The 13769-nt window shown below is 38.7% G+C and overlaps 1 long non-coding RNA gene across 1 annotated transcript; it reads right to left on the reverse strand.

The window, feature by feature from the left end:
• Window positions 1-4608: 4608 nt before the first annotated feature.
• On the reverse strand, window positions 4609-7017 carry LOC148739257 (uncharacterized). The gene is made up of 2 exons (XR_015997356.1): window positions 6454-7017; window positions 4609-6330 (listed from the first exon to the last, which is right to left on the reverse strand). It is a non-coding gene; the product is annotated as an uncharacterized LOC148739257 (long non-coding RNA).
• Between the last annotated feature and the right edge of the window lie 6752 nt (window positions 7018-13769).

Below are 13769 nucleotides of genomic sequence, written 5' to 3' on the forward strand. Positions count from 1 at the left end.
TAAGGCATCGGTGCAAGATAAATCCCAAAATGATGCAAGTCTCTTGCCATAAACATGGACATACTGAGCTCCTAGCCCTTGAAAACATTCAAGAGGATTATGACAAGTTTGTAGCAGATGGCTCTGTTACAAGTCAACAAAAGTTTTATCACAAAGTGATTCATGAGAAACTGCTGGACATTGAATTTGACAAAGTAAGATAAAATAATTTATCTACTATTCACAGGAGTTGCTGAATTTACAAAGTCTGCATTCTTGTGTAAATATCATGGCAGCCTACTTTACACTAAAACAGGAAGAAATAGACAAACTGCTAAGAAATGCAAAGGAAGGAGTAACTTTTTCACAATTTGTGTTTTCCAGTATCACAGCTGTACAATCCTACAATTCCGTCACAAATGATTCAAACCTAACTTAATTTTTTAGTGAAGGAAGCTATGATTTTGTGTTATAGTTTATTGATTTATAATATTACACTAGCACAAATCAATTTAGCAACCCATCAAATTATAGCTACTGAACAGTATGTAAAGTAGTTCATATTTCAATAGTACTATCTCCACATTATAGGAAATGCTTGCAGATGAACAAATGGAATTGGCTGCCTTTGAGAAAGCCAATGGACCACTACCAATTCATTTGGATGGGGTTCTTAAGGAAATGAATGTGGATAGACAAGCTTAACATGGGAAATCATTCATTTGTAACCATGTACACACTTGCTGCAAGGTAACACAACTTCTACCCTTAAATAGCTCATCGATGACAAGATTGATAAGCCAGGTAACCCTTGTAGAATCAGACACTATTTATTGCCTATGTAAATGCTATGTGGCTGCTCTATGTATAAAGTAGGTACAGGGTATTAAAATTCTATGTTTAAAGTGATAGAGAGGGTGTTATTCAAATTGTGTGTAATTGCTATGACTTTTGCTATATATTTTGATAAAAAATCCTATTTTTTACTAGTCAAATGGAACCTTTATGTAGTGTAGGTAAAAGCTATGTAATACACATTTGAGCAGGCTAGCATATAAATAGCATCTACATAGGTTTGAAATGCCAATTCACATAGTATGAATGAATGTGGATAGACAAGCTTAACATGGAAAATCATTCATTTGTAACCATGTACACACTTGCTGCAAGGTAACAGAACTTCTACCCTTATATAGCTCATCGCTGACAAGATTGATAAGCTAGGTAAGTGAAAGAATAACTGCCTTTCATGGAAAACATGAATACAATAATAGGATCATGTCGCACTTTTCCCCCTTTTCTTGTGTTCTTGTTGCAGAGGAAGACATCACAAATTTCTTCAGTTCATTAGGGAAAAACTCCCAGACATGATAATCACACCAAAGCTATCTATGCTTTAATAGGTCTTTCACAGGTAGGTCTTTCACAGTATCGACCTCACGCCTCTGGAATACCTTACCACTGGACATAAGAATGAAACCTACTCTCAAATGTTTTGAGAAGGCCATGTTAGATTATTTTAAGAACAGTTATAAACGATTAGAACATTTTATCTTATAGTTTTTAGAAACTTTGTAATTTTAGATTTTTAGCTCTTGATCTTTTTCCATAATTAATTAGTTTTTAATCTTTTTCAATAATTATTTGTAATATGTTTTAAGAGGGCCACTCACAGGTTTGTCAGTTTTACACTGTTATGTGTTTTACCCTCTTTAAATAACGTTGATTATTATTTATTATTATTATTATGCTACAAGAACACATGTGCCCCTTCCTTCGAAAATGTCACATGGTTCTTGGATTCTATTATGAACAAGGGATTAAAGGAATACAGTCCGAATTCAAAACCCTGTCTCAGCATTTTGACGATGTGAAGAAAAAGGACACGAGATTACGCCAAATCCAGAATTAGCAGGGAAAGCTCCCAAACCTAAAGAGAGAAATTTTAAACGAAGAGCGAATGAGTAAAACGCTTTCCTTCACAGTGGCAATGTATTGGTTCGTTGACTAAGAACGTGTACTATATATGTAAATCTAGTGTAACTCATTTGCTAAGTTCTCTATTGGACGAATAAGAGTGTGACCGCACTTTTTGGAAGCAAAACTAGACTTTCTGCTCGAAATTCAGTACCTCCGAAACTCAAAATGGAGTAGCATAACGGCCGATCTTGACATATTAAAAGCGACTTGAATGGACTTTAAAACAATTCGGATTAAAACACTTACCCCCGCCAGTTGTTTAGCAAGGTTTCACATTTGAAACATATTTGGGAAAGGCCCGAATTTTTTCCAGCAAAGCGAGAGTCACAAGAGAAGCGAGAGTCAGATTCTGTTTAACATTTGAAAAATGATAACGCTAGAAGCCCCTCCGTTCCAAAAAAATAGCTTTTAAGATTCAAGTAGCGTGTGTTTAGAATAAATTATCCGTAAGTGTTATTACACTGTTTGTTCATTATTTAATGAACATTGTCTCTCATTGTGAAAAGGGCCTCGTTAGCTTGTGAAGAAATTTAGGCCAGGCAAGAAACTTTTGATAACCTTACCATACACATTTGCTGCTCTGGGTGTGTTAACAAAAAAAAAAAACATTGACAGTTGTCACTCAGTTTCTTAAATTCTTAAAAAAATTTCAGACTCTCGGTCATTTTGTTATTTAAGGACCGTAATTGGAACAAAAATTAACCTTTGAAATAAGTACTCTTAATCCCGCTTTTCATTCAGCCAATCTATTATTGTTTTTCTCGTAACCATGTTCCCACCAATACGTAGCTCCATTTTCTGCATACAAACACACAAACAACTCTTATTTCCTCCTTTATTTGTACCCTTCTCGCTTGCTGAGGTCTTTACTAACTTGTCGCACGCAAAATAATTCGTCTATTAGCTAGAGTTTTCATCGGCACGAATGTTTGTACTGGTGTGGATCGACCAACAGGTTGAAAATTGACCAACACCAACTGTGTAGAGATCTCCTTACTTTGGTTACGAACCGGCTGAGTACAAAACGACCGGTGGTATGCAACGGCATATGGATTTTGTAGGGCGATTGTACATAATTTTATCGGAGTTACAGACTTAACTGTCAATTGAATTGGCGATTGAATTGTCTCTTGTAATGTAATGTAATGATTTATTTAATGTCGAAAACGTGGGAAGTGCTTGCGCAATCTTCCGAGCCAGAGGTTCATGTTAAAAACGCTCGACAAGCTAAGAAATACTAAAATTATCTATTTATAAGTATTGGAGAAACTTAAGAACATATAAATTTAAGATAAAATATAAATATATATCATGTAGATATCATTATATAATATATTAGATATTAATTTTGTAAATATAAACTAGCCCAAAAGTGAATAAAAATATGAACAGATAAAGTTGAATGTAGCTCATACATTGACACCCTGCAGCTGTGAAATTGACATTATTCAGCCGAGCACGAAATTGTGCAAAAGTGCTCCAGGATTTGGTGTGACAGTTGGTAGTTGATTCCATATGTGGGAAATAAGGTAAAAATAGGACTTGTGCATGACAAGGCTGTTATACGAGGGCTGCACAACATTTAAGCCACTATTTCGTAGATTGTATTTAGTTAGCCGAGGGGTAAAAAATTGAGATATATAATTTGGGCCATCTAGTTTAAACCATTTAAAAAATAGAATAAGCGATTGCAGGATACGCCTTTACTCAAGCTTGTTCATATCAGCCATTGCTAAAGAAAAGTCATAGGTGGTCGAATCACCTGAATTCAGTTATGCTTTGATCGCATATACGATTGATACGTTCGATGTTATTTTTCAAGGCTTGAGATATGCCCAGAAGTAATGGGCAACAATATTCTAAGTGCGGTAACACGTCGGCTTTATAAAGGGAAATCATAACGTCTGATGGAATTAAACGCTTAATCCTCCGTAGTGCGGCTCTTTTAGTACATGCTTTTTTCAGCATGATTGCCACGTGGGGCTTGAAGGGCAAATTCCCCATCCAATGTAACATCAAGAATCTTGAGAGTTGGTTCAATTTCGATGGAATTATCACCAATAAAAAGACTATATGGGTACTGAGATTTCCCCAGAGTCATTCCCTGAGTTTTAGTAGCGTTTACTTGCAAGTAATTCGCATTGAACTAGAGGGTTAATCTTTCTATATCCTGATTCAGTGTAAATTCAAGTGTGCAGGGGTTCTCATGGGCTCTATACTGTGTTGTGTCGTCAGCATATAGACGAAGGGAGGAAGATCCAGCTGAGTAATTGACATCATTCACGAAAATATTAAAAAAAAAGAACGGGCGTAGAATCCTCCCTTGCGCACTCCTCAGCGAGGAGGCAGCCAGTATGACACCTTCCTGTTACATTTTACTCGTTGAAAGCGGCCTGATAGATATGACTGAATCAGTTTAAAACCGAATCATGAACGCCGTGAGCTTTCAGTTTAGCTAGTAGTAAATTATGGCAAATCGAGTCAAATGCTTTGAATAGATCAATAGCGACCCCCGCCACATCTTTTTTACTGTCAAGAGCCTGACGCCAGTCATCAGTTGGCTTCAATAAAGCGGAACTGCAAGAAAGCCCACGCAGGAATCCTGACATATTATCCGAAAAGACTGGTTTGAATACGCTACTTTCTGAATGTTTGAATACGCCACATTTATTTTATTGTCAAGAGCCTGGCGCCAATCATCAGTTGGCTTCAATAAAGCGGAACAGCAAGAATGCCCACGCAGGAATCCTGAAAAGACTGGTTTGAATACCCTACCTTTTGTATCCATGCTGGCTTTACTATGTTGGCTTCCCTTGATCATCACGAAAGCTTTAATTTATATAGCTGAGACACCAATATCATGGAAGTTTTATTTCATTGTAATTTTTCAAAATTATTTTAATCCTTTCGTCAAACCAATTATGTATGCAGTTAAAATTTCTGAGTCTCGGCAAGTGGTACATTCGTGCTGCATGAAGAGGAGAGCAGCCATTGAGAAAGAACAAATCGAAAAAAGAAACCGAACCCCAGCTGCACCTACAACGCCGAAGATAAAGCTAAGAATACCACGCAGCAGTCCCACTCGACTGGAAATAGAGTTTGAAGAGGAATATTTTTAATCAGCTGACCGGCACAAGAGAACCACTGGCGTTGATACACCGAGATTTTAATTGCATGCACATCTGGTTTGGAAAAGAGCTAAGATAATTTAGGATGTTCGTCGGGATATGCTGCTCGAAGCCTATATTTTTGTTTTAAACTTTTACAAGGGATTATGAAACAGTCATTCTACAGCGTTGAATTAAGCTAAGAGAAGGAGAGAGAGCTCGGGTGCCTAAGCATCTAGAAATGAGAATTAAACAGCTATGTTTTTGTTTAAATAGTGCATGTAGAGGTATATCTCTATATCATGGATTTCCATCTCTTAGTCTAACTTTGTCGGTACTTACCCATCAAGCCTAAAGAATTTGGTTTATAAAAGTGCATATGAAGTAAAAATTTTTTACCCTGTTTGTTTGCTTATGTCTTGATGAACACAGCTAAGCGATTTTGACCGACCAAAAGCACTCTCTTGTATTATTTTTTGAGCCTCAAAGTTTGGATTTCGCAATCTGAAATGGGTCCAATTTGCGCGCGATCAAATCTCTCATCTTACATTGGAAGTGACGTAGTTGGGGGTTCTGAAAACGACAGTTTCATGGCGGACAAGGGGGCAAAAAAGGGAGCTAAGAACTATTGCGCGGCTGGTGGCCGAAATAAAGTGAATTTCTCCAAGAAAACCGGAACACCTGAAATTTCCATGCAGTACTTTCCCAAGGAGCAAAGTTTGCGGCAGAAATGGACGCAGTTTGTCCGGATAAATCGGAAAGATTTCGCGCCGAAGAAGTCGTCAGGCCTATGTTCCGCTCACTTTGGCGATGGTTGTTTCGAACACAAGTCGATTTCTTTAATGGATGCAACTGGAGAAGCTATTCAGTTAAAAAAACGCCTGATAAAAGGTTCAGTACAAACAAGGACTGATGTTGTGCCCTATATGTCTCCTTTGACTAACCGAAAGCGGCGAGGAGTAAGGTGAAGTTTCTTTACTCTGTGCTAATTTCATAGTACGTGGCTTTGTTTTGTATTCATATTATTGCTTGAAGGAAACTTTTGCCGTTTTGAATTTGAAAAATAGGTGATATATTTTTTATCACTTTAGAAACTCCTGGTATTAATAGTTTTCCAGGTGACATATGGAGAAATATGTATATGCTAATTCGTTCGATGCTTCCATCGAACATTAGTTTTTGCCTTGCCTGAGCGATCTCTCGGCGGCATCTATATTCCGCGGCGTCTGAAAGATTCTTGACCGTGCATTCTTCGCATTTTCACCTTACAACACAAAAAATGCGATTAATCAGAAGGTAAACCCAGAAAGGTGCGAAGAATCGAAATTCATCGCTTCAAGCTGACTCAACGAAGGATTCAGCAAGCGAATACAAGAAAAAAACTCACCATTCGTTCAAAGGTACTTTTCTTTCCAATCTAGACCTTAATACTGCTGAAAGACCACCCTGGTCTTCTTAAGCGTTTTCCTATTCATCACTCGTGTGAGCTGGTAGTTCGTCCCCGTAAGGTTGGACTTGTCCAAGTACCTAAATTTCTTCCGATGAATCGCTGCTAAGCTGGTCATCGCTTGAAATTATAGATGCCGAAGATGATATCTGACCGTCACTAATCAGACATACTTGCGTTTAAGCCCAGGAAATTGAAGCAAATAGAACTTTGACGGAGAGATTTTTAATCTGAAGTACTCAAAACCATGTGTAAACAAAGCGCGGAGATATTTTCAATCTGAAGCACACAAAACCATGTGTAAACAAAGCACCAGAACCACCAATAGGTCATCAGAGCCAAACTCGTTCCCAGTTTCCGGAGACACCGATAACGTCTAATTTAGGGACTTCGAGCCACCAAAAAGCCGATTTAAATTTCTTTTCTTCAAATTTCTTTTGTCATTCCTTAATAAGGAGCGAGTTGCTCAAATACACGTAATCGCCACTCCTTGAGCATGACTCATGTTTGTTAATCCACATTAGTATGGAACTTTCTGTTATGAAATAATTAGTCGCTATCCAAGCGCATGCTATTCACGTTCTATTCGCACATAAGTGTAGCTGCTGTAAAAGACAATTCAGCAAGATGTAATTGTGATCAGTGTGGACGCTATCCTTCGAGAATTAAGCGTATCCTTGCCGGCGATTAAGTTAACGTTTCTATCCAAACTCTGCTAAATTGTGATTGTAGCGTTGCTTAAAGTCAATTAAATTTAATTTAATTAATTCCATTTCACTGCAATTACATGGCAAAAATCAAAAGAACACACAATAATAAAAAATTGGTTTACATAACAAGGCAGTGGGGAAGACTAGAAGGGAACTGACGAACCATACTTGCTAGTCAACCCATTATGAAGAAAATATACGGATATATATAAACTTAATCAAGGTATGTAACTGGCTAGCTGCTAACTACCTAACTGAGTAATCTAACTAACTAACTAACTAACTAACTAACTAACAACCTTACTAACTAAGTGCTGGTTTAGCCCAGGTGGTACAGGGGTGCTCAGGGTCGAAAACTCTATCGTTGTAAAAAAATAGTGCATAGTCTCCTAAAAGAAGAAACACTACAGCTGGCCGTCCTCAACGCATTAGGCAGATTGTTCCATAGATACGGAATCTTATTAAAAAATGTTCCCTTAAAAAGTTCCGTTCTGAATCTATTAATTCTTAGTTTATTACTTGCATGTGATCTTAATCTCTCATCTGAACCAAATTGAAAATACGACTTAAGTGAAGAGTTAAAATGCCCGCACTTCAGTTTATAAAAAGTTGAAAGATCCTTGACTTCTCTGCGGTAAACCAGTGGTAGCCGGTTGAGACGTTTTAGGCGTTCATTATAGCTAAAATCGGGTAACATAAGCCGAGTCGCACGTCGTTACACCCCTTCTATTCTTTTTATCATAGTAATTGATTTTGGGCTCCAGAATTCAGAGGCGTACTCAAGGTGAGAACGTACGAGAGCCACATAAAGGGATCTCAGAGTTGGTAATAAAATTTTGCTTCCGCTGATAGTGCGACAAATAAAACCCAGCATTTTGTTAGCCTTGTTTACCTGGGCGTGGATGTGATCATTGAAGCTAGCTGTATCTGACATCAGTACCCCGAGATCGCGCTGAGCTCTCACCCTGCTAAGAACCTTCTCTCCCATTTTGTAATTGCAAATTATGAGGTTGCGTTTCCGTGTTACTGTGCAAAGTGAGCATTTGTCAACATTGAAGGCCAGCTTCCAGTTGTTACTCCAGTCAACCAGCTTGTCAATGTCGTCTTGTAACAAGGCACAGTCAGCATAAGATCTTATGGTGCGGAAGCACTCAGCGTCATCAGCAAATAGAGCCAATGTGCTTGAGTGAGATAACGCATTCGGCATATCATTAATAAACAACACAAATAAAGCAGGTCCAAGTAGAGAACCCTGTGGGACTCCTGAGGTAACAGGTAACCAATTTGAGCTTTTACCATCAATTACGACTCGCTGTAGCCTATTGCCAAGGTAGCTTATGAACCAGTGCAACAATGGTCCCTTAATTCCAGACTGATCCAGCTTACTGATTAGATGTGCATGAGATACTGAATCAAATGCTTTGGAGAAATCCGAAAAGGCGACATCAGTTTTTTCGCCATGGTCGATTTTTCTGACCATCTGGTGTACTGTGTCGAGGAGCTGAGTGATAGTTGAGCGTCCTTTGACGAAACCATGTTGCATGGGATAGATTTCATCGGCAATAAAGTTGGAGAAACGATCAAGAACAATGCGCTCAGTGATCTTGGAAATAAGGCTTAACAGTGAGATTGCTCTATAGCTACAGACATCTTCGTTATCACCTTTTTTATAAACAGGAACAACGTTTGCACGCTTCCAATCTTGTGGGACACAGCCAACTCTTAAAGAAATATTAATTAAACGCGTTAGAGAGGGTGCAGTTTCAGATGAACATTCCCGTAATATTCTGCCCGGTATTTGATCAGGGCCACACGCCTTGGATGGGTCAATGTTTTTCAGCGCTTTTAACACTTCCTGGATTGTTGCTTGAATAGAATACAATTCATTATATTGTGCAGTAAAAGGGGTTGTTGTTTCTACTGTATGCAAATCGGGCTTCAAAAACACGGAGGCAAAAAAGTGATTAAATAGATTTGCCTTGGCCGAGGGGGTTGAGGCTTTAGCACTACCAAAGTGGACAACTTTTGGAATCCTTGCAGACTTTGTTTTCGATCTATAAAAGTTCCAAAACTTTTTTGGATTATCCTTTAGATCGGCTTGAAGTTCCTTTAGGAACTCACGGTATTTACGTTTCGTAGCGGTTTTGATTTGTTTACGTATTGACCTGTAATTGTCCCAATGCACGGCCGAATTAGACTGTTTTGCTCGTTTCCATAGTCGTTTCTTCTTCCTCGATAGTTTGACAATTTCACCATCAATCCAACTTGGAAAGGTCGCATCTTTAAGCTTGATCTTTGGTATATATGACTCAATGGCATTCAAGAATAGATCACGCCAACTTTCCCAACATTGATCAACATCTCTTTCATCAAATCCCATGTCTAGAGAAATAACTGAGAGTACTTGTCTCAGCGCGTCAAAATTAGCTTTCTTAAAGTCGTACGCATAACGAACAACACGCTCTCTTTTGACTTTGGTTTTACTAAAGAAAGCGATTTCAAGGTGATCTGTGGTGAATTGACAATCGAATGTCTCCATTTCACATACACGTTCGGGTTGGTTAGTAAAACCGAGGTCAAGAATATTCTCTGCGTTATCTGTGATTCTTGTTGTGGAATGATTCATGTGTGTTAGAAATGTGTCACTGACGATATCGCAAAACATATTTGGAAGATTATCTAAGCCCGGAGCTGCTTGATAGTTCCAGTTGATATCAGGAAAATTAAAGTCACCACAGAGGAAAAGTGGGGTATTCAACTCCTCATGTGACAGAGACTGTTTGAGCTCCAGCAAATATTCGCTAATAGTCGACGGAGGACGGTAAAAGCCATAAAGAAGGAACTTATTGGCCTTCGTCGGATTGACTTCGACAACCACAAGCTCACAATTTGTTTCTATATCCCGGCGACGTTGGGATGAAATATTGTCTCTTATAGCAATCAAAACGCTTCCGCCTCTCCTCTCCTCTTCCCTCTCGCGACGATAAACGTTGTAACCTCTCGGAAGGACTTCATGATCCAAAATGGCGGGTGTAAGCCAAGTTTCGGTAATCGCCAAAATGTCAACATTATAGGAGTAGATTGAAGCCTGGAAATCCGTTAGCTTATTACGAAGGCTGCGGGAATTTAGCAACATAGCTGATAACTTTGAGGTATGTGGCCTGAAGAATGCACTCGGTCCTGGCATCGGATGAACATCACCGCAGCAGATAAGCAGGTCGAAGCTTGGGTTGAAGGTAGCAGTTGTGTTGGGATAAAAGGCTATTCTTCTCGTAAGAAATTTCTTTCTAAAGCATCTGGTGGAGCGAAACAATCTTCCATAACATACAGGATTGGTTGGAGACTGTTCACGATGTTCAGCAACAAATACTGTAAGCACAAGTAGGGAGCACAAAAGAACGCGTGTGGCCGCCATATTTGCCGTATACATAAGTTAGAACAATGATAAAAATCTGAAAAGAAAAGAAAAGAACAAGAGATTAAAAAACTTTTAATCTCAAATGATAAAAAAGTTGCACCCTATTCCCCGGCCCCTCGTTTCCATTTAAGAGAGAAAAAATAGGTAGGAAAGTGTGTGCCATCTTGCGCCCTCATCGTTGAAGTGGTTTCCATCGACACATATTTTGTCTAAAAAAAAAATAAGACAAAGAAAAGAAAAAAAAATTCCCCTGTTATGTGATAGTGTGGTCTGATCGTCCAGGTGAGTTTGGTCCTAAGAAGGACTATTGTCGGCAGTGGTGAATCACGTTTCGACAACCTGAGCGGAAGTCATGATCATCAGAGTCGAGTGAATAGTTATCTTCCGTCAATGTTCTAAGTCCATCTCGTATAAAATGAATGGTCAGTTTTGCCATGATGTTATTGGCTGTAGGACTTAAGTGGCGTTAGTAGATCCACAGTGATTGGATCATTTCCATCCGTTTGTAAAGTTAGGTCGTTCTGCTCGGTTCGTTTGTAATGTTACTGGCGCTGGTAGTAGTTGACACACCTGTTGAGGGGAGTCTGTTCTACTTTAGTAAATCAGCTTTCCAGTCATTCCTTGAAAGTAGCGCTGTAGATCGGGCGCTGCGCAGTGTCCCAGCCAATAGTGGAGCTCTCAAGTCTCTGATGCTAAGCAATATATATGATTGCTGGCATTACCTTTCCTCGACACTCACTTGTGTTCAGTCAGTCTTGTTGTGAGGTTTCTGTCTGTCTCTCTCTCAGATGTAAGAGGCGTGGCAGTTGGAGCAACTGATCTAATAAGCCACTCCCTATCTGTTCCTCGGTTCGTACTCGTCTTTGTCGTTTGTTAGTAGCTGACGTAGTGTTGTGATGGGTTTGTGGGTGACATTGATATTGAAGAGTTGTTGCCTGGGATGGGTGAGATGTTCTCTCACAATTCCTTTATGTACAATATATTCACTGTAGCCGTACAACATTTCAAGCCCCGATAGAAAAACTAATCCATATTACAAAATATTACAACCTTAAGTTGTGATTCTGCAAAGGCTAGCACCCTCACTCAATTCAACTTCGAGTCCAAGAGAAACTGCAGACCAAACAACCAACACGTGTTGATTCGTTTCACTAAGAAGCGACTCGTTTAGCATACTGCGGGAGATTCAGATTATATTCTTCGTATAGATTGCGTACCTTCTGTTACAGCAAAGGAGACTTCTTTCACTGGCTCCTCTTAAAATGGTAAGCATCTTTCTAAATCCAGAGTTCAACTTCATCATTGGGAAGACACGTCTTCACTCTTCGAAGCTAAGGACAGCGTGGTTTAATAAAATTTTCAAAATTTTTAATAATTATGGATCAACAACTCTAGCCAGTGATCAGTTGAAACGTCATAGATTTGGCGCGAAGATATTTTTGCACGCCGCACCTGGTAATTAACAAGAAAAAGGGAAAGAAAGGCGATTGCGATTAATAAGTTCGCATGCCGCTGATAAAGAAAGATTTCTAAAACGCAAAAATGATTCAGTAAGTTTACCGGAAAGCGTGGCGCGACTCAAACGGTTGAAACTTACTTCAGAGCATTCGCTCTGACGAAGGGCTAACGCTCGAAACAGCTTTAGAAATCCTTTACGGTGGCCAATTAACATTATCAACTCACTTAGAAGCCTTTACAGTGGCCAATTAACATTATTAACACCAAACCAAATTATTATATTTCAGAAAATTTGTATTTGTAACGGAATATGATAAAAATAAAGATTGCAGATTGTTATTTTTCCTTAAAGAAAAATGAATTGCTCATTGTATTTATTTTATTAAGGAGGGCCAGATTAAAAGAACGTTAGATGATCCTACGTAACTTTAGGCCACTGCGAAGAGAAAGAAAAAAGAACGCAAAGTGATAAAAACGTTGTGACTGAACATTCCTCGTAATTTGATTGAATTTTTTTTTATTTGAATTCCGAGTGCACTGCTGTTGTAAAAAGATACCCTAGACGACTAAAAGACTCCTAGGTAGATATTGAGGTTGGAAATTATCGTATTTTTGACAATGTGCTATATTCATTTAATGACTCTTGCTTTTAATGCACTACCCTACTCAGTATCAAAGCCGATGGTTCTCTTGTCTAAACTAATTTGAAATGAGTTTCCATATCTTCTTGTTCAAACTCCGATTGCAGCTGAGTGGGATCAGTGCTTTATATTCTTAGCTCTATCTCCCGCGTTCTAAGTACAGCCGTTCGTTATATTCTATCGATTTGTCCCGTCTTTATGGCTCTTCTCTTCTTAGTGCAACACAAACGTAGCGCTAGCTGAAAATTCTCAGTGCATAGACAACTGGATTGAAAAAAGAGTTTGAATAATTTAAAATGTTCACCATAAAATAAACCTTCAATGGTGACGATTCCTCAATTATTAAGATTAAAAAGTTTATGATAAGCAAGGGAAGTCAACTTAGTAAAGCTAACATGGATACAAAAAAGTCGCATGTAATTAGTAAAGTTTTCAAAGATGCAAACAATGATTCAGCAAGTTTACCGGAAAGCGTGGTGCGACTCAAACGGTTGAGACTTATTTCAGAACATTAGCTCTAACAATGGGCCAACGCTCGAAACAGCTTTAGAAGTCCTTTCCGTGGCCCATTTACATTATAAACTCACTTTAGAAGCATTCACAGTCGCCAACTAACATTATTGACACAGCTGTTGAAACCAATTTATTTTTTTCTCAGTTCGTGAGCGGGCGGCATTCTACAAATCCTGCAATCTGATTGGTTCCGAGAGCGGGCAGTATTCTCCCCATCCGGCCCGCTCACAGCGGGCGGTATTCGTTTCGCTTGAGTCATTTTGAGGAACATCTCGAGCTTCGTTACAATTTTTCACAAAATTAATATATGTCATTTTGCCGGCTGGGCAGAACTTTTGAGCAAAGACTGTGGTCGCGACCTTTTGGCAATAAATAATATGAATTCTTTCTTCTCTCCTGCTCTCAAATCACTATGGTTTTTCAGCGAAAGTTGATTTCGAAATAAATTTCGTTGTACTACATTTGTTTTTAAAAAGGTTCAAACGCGGCTTAAAATCAATTTGTTATTCTGTAATA

The sequence above is a fragment of the Stylophora pistillata genome, chromosome 2, assembly GCF_964205215.1.
Source record: "Stylophora pistillata chromosome 2, jaStyPist1.2, whole genome shotgun sequence".
NCBI lineage: Eukaryota > Metazoa > Cnidaria > Anthozoa > Scleractinia > Pocilloporidae > Stylophora > Stylophora pistillata.